This window comes from Perognathus longimembris, chromosome 3 (genome assembly GCF_023159225.1).
Source record: "Perognathus longimembris pacificus isolate PPM17 chromosome 3, ASM2315922v1, whole genome shotgun sequence".
In the NCBI taxonomy this organism is placed as follows: domain Eukaryota; kingdom Metazoa; phylum Chordata; class Mammalia; order Rodentia; family Heteromyidae; genus Perognathus; species Perognathus longimembris.
Genome location: NC_063163.1, coordinates 44,972,477 through 44,988,470, shown reverse-complemented (window position 1 = coordinate 44,988,470; position 15,994 = coordinate 44,972,477).

Below are 15,994 nucleotides of genomic sequence, written 5' to 3'. Positions count from 1 at the left end.
TTTTCACAACTTTGGTGTTAGAACCAGAAACTAAATGACTGTATTTTCATTCACTGACTCAGTCAGAAACATAATTTACTGAGAGATCTAGGCCACATACCTAAGAATAGAAAAATTAAAAAGATAAAATCTGTATCTACCATGAATTCTTCATAGACGATAGATATGTAAAAACATGTAATTGAATATAGATGGTATTGGAAGTAGGAAATTGAAAGGGAATACCAAATTTGAGAGACACAGGGTAAAAAAAAGACAAACAACTACAAAAGCAATACTTGCAAAACTGTTTGGTGTAAGTGAACTGAACACCTCCGTGAGGGGGTGGAGGGAAAGGGGGAGGTGGGAGGGGGGTATGAGGGACAAGGTAACAAACTGTACAAGAAATGTATCCAGTGCCTAACGTATGAAACTGTAACCTTTCTGTACATCAGTTTGATAATAAAAATTTGAAAGAAAAAAAAAAGAATAAATACTCTAGCTCTGGACTACAGTGCCAATACAAAGAAGAGAAACAAATTCTTCCCAGTAGAAAAGAAAGTGGGTCAGAAAGTCTTCAAAGGGGATAAGATGCTTGAACTCCATCTTCCAAAATGAGGGTGCATTTCATTTGCTAAGCAGAAAGTCTGGGAGCAACATTCTAGGTAAAGAGAAGGATGGGTATGCAGACCCATTAGGACACAATAATAGAGCACAGAAATATCGGCCATAAAACATGAAATAAGATCAACTGAAATATGATAAATTCAAGGAAGAACTCAAATAGTGTAATTCCTTAGAAAGATAAAGTCAAAGTTCAACAAAACCAAGAAACAGATACTTAAAAGCAGTGGAGTGGGGTCAAGGTAAAAAGGGTAGATGGAAAAAGAGAAGGGGAAAGAATGCAGTTAAGAATTCAATGTACATTCTACAAAATTAAGAAAATGGGGGAAGGAATGAGTTTGGAGGATGTTGAAAGGGGTGACATTGATCAAGCCACATTGTATTCATAAATTGCTTTATTAAATGGCAACTCCTTTGTTCAACTCCTTAAAGAGAATCATAAATTTTTAAAGATTGACATATGATCATAGGCTCAGAGTTTAGATGGCAGCACATACAATAAAGGAAAAGAGCAAAGGAAGAAAGTTCAAATTGCAATCAGTTGAAGAGCAAATGAAGATCTCAGAAAGCACATTTAGTAGAGACAGGCTTTTGTGGGACCTAGATATTTTGCCTAGTAATATACTTGCTTCATACAATATATAGGCACTTATGATGAGATTCTATCATGGATGTCATGATAAAAATAAATATTTTGTAAGTCTGGACCAAAATACAGATCATTCTATGATTTCAAGAGACTTATACTTTCTTTCACGTGTATTTAGTAGTGTGCTACAAACAAATCTTGACACTTTCAGATGAAAATTCCAATTAAATTAAAGATGAATATTAAATCCTCTTCAAGTACAGTCTCAAAGTGTGCAACCAAGTAGCTTGAGTTCTGAGATCTTTGACGAAACAGACGGGAGAATAGCAGATACCTGGCAAACTGTATACTTGAGTGTCTGCAGCAGCATTCCTTAAGGGTTGCAGGATATTTTGTAAGTTGTTCTACTTACAGAATGGTCTGTGTTCATGAATAAAAATGATATGAAAATAAGAACTAAACATAGAGCTACCCTATAATCCAGCAATAGAGCACAAATAAAGGCCATACTGAAGATACTAGCAAAACCACATTCATTACAGCATTATTTACCATAGCCAAGATATGGAATCAGCCCAGATGCCCTTCAGTGAAGGAATGGATCAAGAAAATGTGATATATGTGTGTGTATATATACATATGAATTCCACTCATCCATCAGAAAGAATGTCATAAGGAAATGGAAAGACTTGGAAAAAGGTATATTAAGCAAAGTAAGCTGGACCCAGAGAAACATAGGTTGCATGGTTTCCCTTGTTCGTGGTAGTTAGAATGTGCCTATAAATCTACAAGAAAACACACTGGATGGTAAGCAAGGGGCTATAAATGAATGAACTGCTGTGTGGTAGACTCTATAAAGAATGCAAACAGTATAATTCCTTAAAAAGACTAAATCGATGCCTAGCAAAAGCAGTTCCAGGACATTAATACTTGCAAGAGGAGAGGGTGGGACCAAGGAAGAGGGGTAGAAGAGTCAAAGAAGGAAGAAGAGAGAATGAAGGCAAGAATTAATTGTATATACTACAGAATTGAAAATATAAGGGAAGGGATAGGTTAAAAGGGGGATGAAGATGTTGAAGTGATGATATAGATCAAGATGCATTGTATACATAAACTGCTTTGTTCAATGGCAAAAAAATAATACATACCCTAAAATTAAGATAAGCAAAAGAAGTGTTAGGTTGGCATGGGTGGGTGAGAATGTTGAAAGGGATAGCATTTATCAGATGCACTGTGTTCATAATCCTTTTTGGTGAATAGCAACTCCTTTGCACAACTACTTAAAGATAATAAAAATATTCAAAAGAAGAAAATAAGAACAAAATCCAAAGAGATATTATAATATACAAGACCTACATGGGACCCTCATATCGACTATCTTCACTGAATGAATGAGTAACTGAATCAAGAGGTAAGTGAGTCTCTACAGCTCATACAGTGAGCCAGAACTGAAATCAATGCTGCAACCCAACATCTCAGCATCCAGGAGTCAGCTGGGTTATTTTTATTCCACCTCCTGGCCCCTCCCAAAGGTCAAAACTAATTCAGAAACAGAACTTGGGCAGTTAAAGTTGGGTCAACAATACAGTGATCCTATTACCCCAGCCTGGAACTGTAGAAGGTTTCTATCTATAGTGAACATGGAAAGGAGAGTCAGCATGAACACCTGCTACATGCCAATCACTTTTCTAGGTGCAGGCATTCACAATCCACAAAGGAAAGTTATTCTCTTTCCACCCCACAGTCAGTGAGTAAACAAGCATTTCCTGCAGGGTTGCTATATGCCAAGGACACTTTAAGGCCCAGGAGATTGCAATGAAAGAAGCCTCATCCTACACAGAATGGCATTCTAGCTGAGGAAGGCATAATAAACAAGTCAACTAATGAATACACAAGAGGGTAGTAAGTGCTAAGCAAAGAAATGAAATGAGATGATGTAACGGAGTGTGACACAAGAAACACCTCATCTGTTGTGGTCAGGGGAGGCCTCAGAAAGCAGACAAGAGCATTCATATGAGAAGACATAAAGATGGCCTAGCACCTGCTCTTCAAAGGGTGAGGCTGAATCAGAAGTCAAGGCAAATGCAGGTGTGCCTGTGTGTGGAGTAATGTCTAGCCAAATATCTCCACCAGGCTCAGGAGAGAGGGGATGGGAGAGTTTTTTAATTTGCTGTAATGGTTTGCTAGTGTTTTCTTTGGCTTCTATTAAACCAAGCTACATGCTATGCAATGATTTTCCACCCTGTGGCCTTCCTCCTTTTCCTCAGTCTGTAATAACATTCACTTGCCATCCTCTCCATGACTCTTTATTTATTGTTAAGATTAATAACCATGGGACAAAGTAAAAGTGATCAAGACAACCACGGAGATCCCCGTGGCAATCACAAGCAGTGATGGCAAAGAGAACAGAGAGATAGAGATTTTGGCATAATGAGCTTCGCAATAAGTATAAACAGATTGGACCCAGAAGACTGGACCTACATCATCATCAGGATTCCTTAAGGGAGAATAGCAATGGGATGTTGGGATTCATCTGAGGTCTCGTAACAGAGTTGGAGGCAAGACAAAATTTAAAAAATCAATCTGCTTTGAGAATGTTAAAAGGAAACACTTGTTTGGAAGGAATTTTTAAGTGTGAAAAAAGCAAGGCTGCTTTCAGTGGAATCTGTGAGCTGTGAGCCTGACCACACACTGGGGGCTGAGAGAAGACGTGTCAGGGGAATTGTGGTCCCAGCAGTTCCCATGCCCCAGCACCCAATTGTAAAACTGGGTGCTCTGGTAAATGTCTACAATGTGCCTGATGGCTCCATTGGGGGTAAACTGGACTACTAAATCCAACCCTGATCATGTTTCTATCCTGCCTGGCCTTGCCCCCAGCACTCCCTGCTCCCTCCTTCTTTGATGGCTGTGTATGCTTTAGGAACCCCAACACATTGAGTTTCAGATTTCACCAATCATTTTCTCGTTTTCCATTGGTAAGTCCAAATTCGCAGGGAATGCTGCGCTTCAGTGAGAGAATTCTACTTGTATCCATTAGAACACATTCCCTCTCACACATCACCTGGAGCAGGTAAGAATCAACAGTCAAAAGGTGCCCATATCTGCCTGCCATAAGTTGGTTTGTGGTTCATGGCGCATCTCCCTATTCATGCATTCATTCACAGCAGATATACTACATGAACACAATACTTTGTCTTGTGTGTGGTACTTAGAAAAATTTTAGATAGCTTGTCAGAATAGATCACATAGTTCTCTAATTTATCTTCTTGGATATCTTTTTCTACCACTGCCTGAAGCACCAGGAGTAGAGCCTTCAAAAAAAAAAAAAACCTCCTTCTCAGTTTGATGTGGTAGCTCATGCCTGTAATTCTAACTACTCAGGAGGATCCCAGTTCAAAATCAGACAGAACTAGACTCCATTTCAAACAATAATGAGTATGATGGTGTATGCCTGTCATCCTGGCTACATGAGAGCGTGTATATCAGAAGGACCAAGGTTCAAAGACAGTTCAGGCAAAAAAAAAAAAAGGAAGTTTACAGAAGAAGCTGGGTATGTTAACATGCACCTATCATCCTAGCTACAGTGAAAATGAAAAAAAGCAAAAACCTATATCAAAAATAACCAATGCAGGGAGTACAGAAATGGAGAGACAAAGTGTGAACAAATGCAGCAGTGATACTAGACATTATGTTGAAAATGAACTATACAGCTTATAGGTGGGAATGGGAGAGAGCAAGGAAAGGGGTGGCATTGTCCAAAATAAACTGTACTCATTCCCTCATTGGTAATAATTAGTGCACATCTAGGATTCTCCTAGCAGAAGATCACAATAGCTCAATAGCTATCTACATATGAACACATAAGATGATGCTAAGAGAAATGAACTCCAGGTTATGGAAATAAGTGGTTTATCATTGTTGCTGTTGGGTTCAATGTACGATGTGATATTATGCCATTTTCTTTTGTCTTTATTCCCCAGGGTTTTACCCCTGATGTAACTGACTTTGGTACCCTTGTATTGTATATATGTTTATTGGAACAAGAGAAGGAGAACAACAAAATGGAGAGACAAAGGATAAAAGAAGAACCAATGCAACAGCAATACTTACAAAACTATATGCTGTAAACCAACTGTACAACTGGGGGGAGAGGGGAAAAGGAATGGGGGAGAGGAAGGGGTGAGAAAACTAAGGGAGGAGGTAACAAGTTTGATAAGAAATGTACTCGCTGCCTTATGTATGAAACTGTACATCACTTTGACAATAAATTAATGAATTTTAAAAATCAATAAAAATAAATGTTCTTGTTACCTGACTTGTATAACTGTAAACCCTCTGTATATCACCTTTATAATAACAATAAAAAATTAAAGAAATAACTAATGCAAAAAGAGAACCAGAGCATCTGCTTATCCCTGAGTTCAAAACCCAGTACTGAAGAAGAAAAGGTATTCTCCGTATAACCAACATACATTGAAAACATCCAGTCATCTCCTAAATTCCACCATCCTCCTGTGCCCATGCATATAAAGTGACAATGACTTACCCCATGACACTGTGTGAGTCCCAAGACAGAATGCAGAAGGACTCCTGGGAAATCCCAGGTACAGAAGACAAAATGCTTTCCTAGTATGAAACCTCCACTACCTGCCCTTGTCTTACTAATCTAAAAAGACAAATTTCTCTTTGCTTCTCAGCAAAACTGTCTCATAATCTATTCCATATGATCACTGCCCTTGAATAGTTCGTTTTTCACTTAAGGCTAAGGCAACATGATCATCATAATATTTTAAATGTGAAAGTCTTTGCCCTTTGAAAAGATTACAGACATAAATTTGGAAATTACTTTTATATGGTGATAATAGCAATATTTCCTGCCTATGATTCTTCACTGAAGTGAAGTGGAAATTTTTTTAATATATTAGATTTAGAGTATTTAGATTTTAATATGTTCTTTAGATATAAACACAATATTCCAGTCCCAAAATTGTGTAGGCTAAGCTTTTTCTGCTGCAATAGAATATTAAACATGATAAAATGTAAGATAATATAGAAAATGGATATAGGTAGATAAGCATTGTCTATAGCCTAATTTTTAAAGTTTATGAGAGTGTGAGTTTTAAGTTTTTGCAGTTAACCTTATAATCTAATTGCCTCATTTTAGATCTTCTAGATCAAAGACATGGAATCAAAAATAATGGTTTTACATAGCTACATATAGTGTTGTATAAGATCCATGTCAGAAATTACGGTGCTTGTTTACTAAGTACAATGACATAACTTGCAAAGATAATGGAAAAAGAGTCAAGCCCAATTACTTCTAGATCTGTATTTATGGAGGCCCAGGATCACCAAAATTTATTTGCAATCTTGACATCAATTTTCACAGCTTTTTATTGTCATTTGCAGAATAACAAAAGAAGAAAAAGAAAGAAACGAGTCACCCAAGGCGCACATTTCCAACTAAGGTGGAACAAGGCAGTTATAGTACAGGCACGTGTCCTTTTCATCCTCTATTTAGTGTTGTGCTTTTTGCATTTTTATTATTTTCTGGGTAGTTTCAGTGTTCAAAATGGTTCCCACTCATTGTGCTCAAGAATTAACTAGTGCCCCAAAGTACAAGATGGCTGCAATATGCCATACAAGAGAAAATACATGTGCTAAAGAAGCTTCACTTGGGGGCTGGGGATATGGCCTAGTGGCAAGAGTGCCTGCCTCATATACATGAGGCCCTGGGTTCGATTCCCCAGCACCACATATACAGAAAATGGCCAGAAGTGGCGCTGTGGCTCAAGTGGCAGAGTGCTAGCCTTGAGCAAAAAGAAGCCAGGGACAGTGCTCAGGCCCTGAGTCCAAGCCCCAGGACTGGCCAAAAAAAAAAAAAAGCTTCACTTGGGTCTGGGTTGTAATGTTGCTGCTGGCTGTGAGATGAACATTAATAAATCAACAATATGTATGGGGTATCTTTAAATAGAAACATACATAAAGTAAGGTTGTATATGTATAACTAGTTGAAGAAATTGTTGTGACCAAAAGTTGGCAGAAGGCCTAACTTGGTATTTTCCCCAAGCGCAATGATTCATTATTTACTAATTCAGCATTCACGGTGACTTTATAGAACATAACTACTATGAATAGAGAAATCAGCTATTTTACATTTCAAAACGTCAACATGATCCTAAATGCTTCCTGGGTTTCCATGCTTCCCACACAGAAAACACAAGGACTGTGGCAGTGGAAAGTTCTCTTCACAGAACCTGGCTTAGGGCTCTGCACCTGGACTTTTCCAAGCTACTTATCAGATCCGAATTTCCAAGGGATGGGGCCAGAACCAACAGTGACCAGCAACCCTGGGGATATGGACAGCAGAATCCTTTAGCAGAGCTGCCCTATGGGGAGTCAAAAGCAGCTCACAGCCCCTCCTCAAGGCGCCATACCAAGCAAACCTAAGACCAGGTTCCAGGGAGAAGGGTGGGAAGGGAGAAGCAAGAGACAAAGAGTGGTATGCACAAAGCTAGATGTGAAGGGGAGGCATAAAGACAGTATTGGAGGGCAGCTGAATCAGGGTTCTGGGGTGTGCAGTGAACTTGGATGTGGGGCTCTGGGACAGGAAATGGGCTGTGGACATGACAGTGGGCAATGAATACAACAGCGGTTTCTCTGGGGGAGATGGATAGATTTCTCTCCCAGCTCCTCTGGGTGTATGGGGACAGGGTGGTAGGAAGAAAGCATGCAAGGGTTCATTGATTTGTTTTTGTTTGTGTTTGCTGAAATTCTTGTTTGCCACTCCAGCAAGTCAGCCAGGTGGCTTGTCTATAATCTCAGCACTCTGGTTGAGGCAAGAGGATTGTTTGAGGCCAGATTGGGCATAGCAAGACTCTCTTTCCTTTAAAACAAAATATTTTTTATTTAGAAATGCTGAAAACAGAGGGGTTATAGTTATATAAGTCAGGAAAGCTACATTTCTTCTTGGAGAATGCCACCCCCAGCGGCTCTGGGTGGGGTCAGGAGTCCAGAGGAGCTGACACTCTGGCCTTTGAACTTCTTGTTGAAGAGCAGACAGAGGGATCTGGTCTCCTGCTATTGCAAGATGGTTTCAGTACCAGCCTGCACCTGCTTTTGGGTTCACCCCACCCAGCTCCCTCAACTTCTCATGCTGAGCTGAGCCAGCCAGGCCCCAGGCCTCTCCCTCTATCAGTTCCAGAAATTCTCTCTTCATTACCCTCTCTATGGGAAGCTCTTCAGCATCTACCTATGCGCCCCTACATGCACCCCTCAAACCACCTCCAGATACCAAATGCCTCCCTGGTAGTCCCACTGCTCTGGCCAATGGGACCATGCAAGTACCCAAACCTAAGGGTGACTGAACCCCTCTGCCTCCTGCCCCTTCTTCTTCACCTCAAAGCTAGCCTGCACTCAGGACAGGGACAGGGCCTACCCTATGTCTCAATCCCATTTCTGTTCATTTGTTTTTGGTTATCAATGGTTGTTACTTCAATAATTTTAATTTTTGCTAGGGTTTTTGTAAGAAATTACTTTATATAAATATGAATTTAAAAAGAGAGATACTGGGAGATAGCAAGGGAAGCAAGGGATGGCATTCTTGTAGATTCTCTTTCTCTTGATGAGATCTGAGGATTTGGGTTCAAAGGCAGCCAGCACAGCCAAATCTATGATATTTTTATCTCCAGCTAACCAGCCAAAAAACCAGAAGTAGAAGTGTGGTTCTAGTGGCACAGTGCCAGTGTTGAGATACAAAGCCAAGAAAGAGAGCAGAGCTCTAAGTTCAAGCCCCAGGACTGGCCTTAGATAGATGATAGATAGGTAGACAGACAGATGATCGATAGATAGATAGATAGATAGATAGATAGATAGATAGATAGATAGATAGATGACTTTTAAGGACTACGGTTTTACTAGTCCCTAGCATATGGTAGTGTTATATAAAATGTCTCTTCTGCTTTCTTGTGCTATAATAAAAAAAGAGATACAACTTTTTCAATGCCTGGGTATTTCCAGTGATTACATCAGTCTAGCTTTTTTGTTCCTAACTTTTATTATAAAAGATCTCCATCACACCTAAAAACAAAAAAGAATAATCGAATGTGCTGTTACACACATTACCCCGCTTTAATCATGTGCAACATCTTATTCCAGCTTTCTAAGCCTTTTTTGTGAGTAAAAGAGTTTTCACACCATTTTTCATTCAACAAGTATTTATCAAGCAACCTCCACACTATAAATGCTGGAAATGCATATGTGAAAAGGAAAAGAAAATAACAAGCTAAAATTTCTTTTAAAAAGTTTATATGTTAGTAAAATAAATATTAGCTAATTTTGTTGGGAGACATATGTCATCACTGCTTGCTGCATTTTACTTTGGCTATTTCATTTAATCTCAGGATAGCCAAGGGATTCTTATCATCCCTCTTTTCACAGCTAAGGAAATTGCAACATAGAGAGACTAGACAAGCTGTCTAAGGTCACACACCTACCAAGCATTGTAGATAAGGTTCTGCCCTTAACCACCGTGCATACATACTGCCCCTCTGTACTACAGCAAGCCCTTCCTCTCCCCAAAAGGATCTCTGTAGAATCCAGCTTCTCTGACTTCCCTGATATGGAAAATTAGAAGAACTGGGTCATGCTTGTAATTAGTTATACAACTCTTTTTTTTCTCCATTCCTATTTTTTTATTCTTTCCACTAAAAAGATGTGGCCAGTTATCCTTGTCACTCCTATTTCCCCTTAAAAGACATGCCTTTCTTGCTGGGCACCAATGGCTCATGCCTGTAATCTTATTCAGGAGACTGATATCTGAGGATTGCACTTCAAAGTCAGCCTGAACAGAAAAAAGCCATGAGATTCTTATTTCCAGTTAACCACCAAAAAAAAAGCCAAAAATAGAGCTGTGGTTCAGATGGTAGCACACTAGTCTTGAGAGAGAAAAAAAAAAACTCGAAGATAGTGCCCAGGCCCTGAATTCAAGCTCCAGTACACACACACACACACACACACACACACACACACACACGCACGCACGCATGTCTTTCTGTTGGTTGCAATTCAAACACATTAAAATACTTTTTCTTACCTACTGAAAAAAATAAGCTGTGTGTTCTCTCATCTTGTTAAGACAAACTAACATTGAGTCCTTCACATGTATTGAAAGGGCAAGCATAGGACAGTGGACTTGAAGTGTATCCATGTACATCTCATAACATCTCTGTAAAAGCAGTCCAACCATCCCTGAGATACAGAGAGAAATGGAGGCACTAGTGGTTAGGAGGTAAAAGAACTAGAACTTGACCTTAGCCTTTTTTTTTTTCAGTGCTGAATATGAAACCCAGGACGTCACACCTCTAGGCACAACTAAGCTCCACATTAAGCCCTTAGCCCACATTTCTAACTCCACTAACCCTCACCTCCTTCTCACTGAAATTCTCTGAAATCCAGAACTCTCTTGATAGTTCGCCAGAAATTATTTACATGTGGCATACAATATTTTTTGTTTCAAAACCAAATTTTTCAGCTTTGCATCATCCCACTGTACATTTCAGGTTTCATGAAAAGTTAGTTTCCCCAAAGTCCTTATTAATCATCTCATCCTATTTATAGTTTAAGACTAAAATCAACTAATAAATGTCAGCTTTTATATAGCAATGTCAAGCTCTCATATTAAATGTATTTGAAGAGATAAGAAAAAAATAACAACCCAGAACCCAGATGAAAAAACATACTGAGGAAAACATCCAATAATGTAGATCCTATTTTAATTCATAAATGACAAAATACAGACTAGTATGGTGCTTGGCCCTGGAACATTTTTGCTGACCTTGATGCTATTAATTAATTCTAGTCATGTGCCAACAAGTTGAGCTCTCCTTTTGAAAAGTAATATCAAAGTCCCATAACTATTTATGTTATTGGGAAGGTAAAGATGCTTAACGGTTTCACTGCACAGTGAAAATCCCTGTAACCTTGAGTCTGAGTTTGGCACACATTTTAAGCTATCATGCCTCTTTGCACATCCTGTAGAACTTAGTATACTATAATAATTTACCTGCATGTCTTCCCAAGAAAATTAACCTCCATGAAAGGAAAACTTTCTTGATCACCATCACTGCTTTTTTGGGGGGGTGGCTAGCCTATGCTATGACACTACAAGAAAAATCAGATAAATTGCATCAAAATGAATAAGTAGACATTCTGGTTTCAGATAGGATAAATAAAGCTCTGACTTACCCTAATACTATCTTCCCTTTGGCCACTAGGAAACTCAAAAACTTACATTCACTGTTCAGGATTTCCTCAGTCTCATCCATTTTCTCATCCTTTCCTTTTAAAATTTCTTTTAAATTCTTTCACAGTAGTTCTTTTTTTTTTTCCTTTTGCTCTAGTTTTTGTTTTGAATTCATTGCTTTGGTCTTAGTGTATCCATGTTATTATTTAGGCCACTTTTACTATATACAGAAATGTAGAGCTAGCCCAACATATGATATTCACCTGCAGTCCCAGAACTCTGGAAGCTGAGGCAGGAAGATCACAAGTTCAAGGCCTGTTTGGGCCACACGATAAGAAGTACTATCAACCAAACAAAATGTAACACTAAACTACTAATCTGTAAGTACTCCATGTGAATCTACAGTCACAGATATCATCCAAATTTGCCCGCTTGAGAATTCTCTATACATTTTTTTAAGTTCCACATCCTTATTTCTGGCCAAAACCTGTGTATTTTTCTTATTCTCCCAGAGAATTACCTATAATGTTACTGGATCTTTTACATATGGTTAGATGATTTGCACACTGATGATTTGGGGATTGCCTTGGCCCCGAGTTAACCCTTTTCTACCTAAAATTAAATTTTGCGGCTACCCAGAAACATTAGGAAATTCAATATCCCCAAAGGCTTTGTAGTTAAATCATAACATAAATGCTTAACAACTATAGAACCCGTCTCTGATCTTCTGAAATTATTTTATGCCAATAAAATGAAAAGAGGGTGGCAGGGAAGAGGGAAGACAGGAGAAACGTGCCACTGGGACTTCACATTACTGATAGCTCCTTTTTTATTAGTGCCACCACTAGGCTTTGAAATACCAGTTGCAGAGATGGTGGTAGAAAGAACTCAGGGCTTGAGTCTGCACTTTCTGGTCAGTGCTTCCACGTGGCCTTAGTTCAGCAAGAAACCACCGTTCATGACCAGGAAGTGAAAACTAACCTGTCTCAGGTGTGGTAACTCCAGTTACCTTCAGCTCAAAGTGGCCCCTTGACTCATGAATCTACCTTTCCTCTACCCTGCTATTTTGAAGCAGATTCGGCAATGGAGATTCAGACTTAAAGACAAACCTGTGGATGAAAATGTCCTATAATAATAAAATAAACAAAGAAATAAAACAAATAAGGGCCAGGCACTGGTGGCTTATGCCTGTAATCCTAGCTACTCAGAAGGTTGAGATATAAGGATCAAGGTTCAAAACCAGCCCAAGCAGGAAAGTCTGTGAGATTCTTATTTCCAATTAACCACCATAGAACTGGAAGTAGAAAGTGAGAGAATGCTAGCCTTGAGCAAAAAGCTCAGGGACAACACCCAGTTCACTCAGCACCCTGAGTTCAAACTTCGTGATCAAAAAAAAAAAAAAAAAAAAGTGATGTGTGCTCTAAGGCATGAATCCTAACACCAATTGTACCACTGATTGTTTTATGACAAAAGCTAAGTTCAGTCACCTGTTCTTCACCTGCAAGAAAGGAATACCTACTGTACCAACTTCACCCAGATTAGCAGATGGCTTAGTGCTTTGGAATGTAATTAAACTTGAAATGAAATATATCAGCATGCCATCCCCAACATAGCCCACTAATGAGTCTTATCTGGAGGTTCTCTTGCTGATTCCCCTATAAGAAGCCCTTTTAGACAACAAATGACAAATCCTTTTTTCCCCCAACAATTCTATAGTCCTTCAAAGGTATAAATTCCCCACTATGCTAAAGGCCTCCTCCTCCTCTTCTTCCTCATGAAAAATAGCAAACAACCCATCTATCACTGTTGAGCACTATAGCACTTGATTTAGATTGTTTCATTGAATACACACAGAAGCCATGGTTGATATCCATAGTCACTTGACCAATAAGGAAAATGACAATGCATTTCAATTGTTTCCTTGACTAAAACATGCTACAAGCTTCCACACCACAGTATTGATGAGGGAGAAATGCCCTCATATCAGAATTGCAGGCATTGTAGTAATTGGTTAAAAGAGCATTTTTGTTCCCAAATCGAAAGATTCATTCTTGTGAATTATCTTTCAAACCTCTCCTTCCCCCAACCCTCCTTAGGGAGCACCCATGAAAATAAACCAGTCACAGACTTCTCACCCAAATTGCTCTCAGATTAAAGAGCTGTGGATTCCAAAACAAAAGTATCCAATGCAATTTTTTTAATGGGGAGGCACACAACAGATAAGCATGTCAAAATGTGCACAAAAAAAAGTTTGCACTCCACCACCAGACCTATTTACAAGTGACCATGTAAATTGTAATTTAACGGTCCAGCATGTGGTATAAAATGTCAGCAATTTTCACAGTTTTAAAAACTGTGCCAAAAAAAGGAAGAAAGACAAGTCTGCTCTTTACACCTACACAGTATTGTACACTTGACTTGAGCACCCCAAAAATTCCCCTAAGCGTTTTTATCGTTACATATCGCTTGTATCAATCCACAGTTTAGTCAGCTAAACCATATCCTTTTCCAGCTTTAGATAAATTGCCTTTTGACAAACTGCACACAGACAAAATATCACGAAGTCCCCAAGTTTTAATCTCTACCTTGTTTTTCTACTGAGATGAGTAACATTTTCCTACTTAGTGTTTTAGATGAGCAATAAATGTATATAGTATACAAATCTCATCATATAGCTGGGTTTTAATACTATCTTTACTTAGAATATAGCACTTAAAAATTGGAATAAAGAAAATTACTGCCAATGTGGAGCCATCGTTCAAAAAAATTATTTTCCTCTTCTAATGTTCAATGTGATAGAGCTTTAGCTATATTCTAGAGGGGAAAAAATTAGTGTAGTCAAAAAGTACAAGGTGCTCTACTACATTTTCCAAACTTACCATCAATGTGGATGTAAGTCTTATATCATAAAGAAGTCAAAGTTCATAGACCACTATAAAATGTTTAATCATAATTCATAACATCCAGACAAATAGGAAATTATCTCAGTTTTCTGCACTGTAACAACTTCACATTTCTTATGAAGAGATTACAGCAAAAAATACTTTATTCATCCAGCTAATATTAAATGTATGCCCAATGGCTAAACGTACTTAAGCCATACCAGTAATCCTAGCATTGAAAGCCAGTCTGGGCTTTTTTTTCTGTTATACATGTAAGTATAAATAAAGTATTTTTTCCTTTATTGTCAAAGTGAAGTCGAGGGGTTACAGTTTAATATGTAAGGCAGTGAGTACATTTCTTGTTCAACTTGTTTCCTTCTCCCTCATTTTTCCCCCACCTCCTCCCTTCCCCTTCCCCTCTCCCCCACTCCATGAGTTGTACAGTTTACACCAAATGGTTTTGTAAGTATTGCTTTTTGAATCATTTGTCTTTTTATCCTTTGTCTCTCGATTTTGATATTCCCTTTCCCTTCCCTAGTTCTAATACACGTATATACAGTATCCAGGGTACTCAGATGAGATTCAATGATCACTGGAGTACAACCACAGGAAGGAATATGAAAGAAACCAAAAAAAAGTACAGTTTTACATGGCATGTTGAAAATAATTACAACAATGATATAACACTTGTTTCCATAATGTAGTCTAGGCTTTTTAATAATAAGACACAGAGAAAAGGACAGAAAGACAAACAGAGAAAGAGAAATACGACTAGGATTTATTATAGAAAGATAGGACTTAACCTCCTGACAACCTTATACATATCAGAGTTATTACTATATTCTCCTTCAAAGTAAGTGTCTATTGCTCTTTCCAAGCTAAGTAAACTTGTGATAAATAGCACATGTGTGCACACACACACACACACACACACACACACACACACACACACACACTCTGGGAAGACTAGCAGCCACAGGTAAGATAAACCAACAACAGAACCACTAGAGACTTGGTCCCTAACAGGCACATGGCAAGAACTCTCTGTTTAGTCCAGCTGCTGATGAGCTTTACTCCTGGCTGTGGCACATACTCTACCACTGCATATTTTGTTAAATCTCCTACTTGATGTTGACATGCTACTTCTAGAAATTAGTGCAACTCCAGCTATTAAGTTTATTTTCACATCTTAAAGTTTTACTTTCAGGGTTTGGTTTTTTTTTTTCTTTTGGCTTAATGAGACACATTTTGATAGATACACACTAACTCATCAAATCCTCCACAAACCCGGTGCTGGCAAACGATTATACTCTACTTTTGTAGAGTGTCTTGGATCCTCTGATGGCTTTTCTGTTCTCTTTAGTGCAAACAACAACTGTATGCCTGAGAAGGACACATCTACTGTCCCCAATTACAAATGAGGAAATGAGCTCTGGAAAAGTCACATGGGACCAGTGTCACAAAACTGATGTGTGACAATACTGGATCTGGAATCCAGGCCTTCCTGGATTTCCTTCAACCCATCATCACATTTAGTACAACAAAACTACCATCATAAGCTGGACACCAGTGGCTTATACCTGTAATCATAGGAGGCGGAGATCTGAAGATTATGGTTTAATCTGTGTGTTTAGTCTGTGCAGGAAAGTTCATGAGACTCTTATTTCCAATTATCCA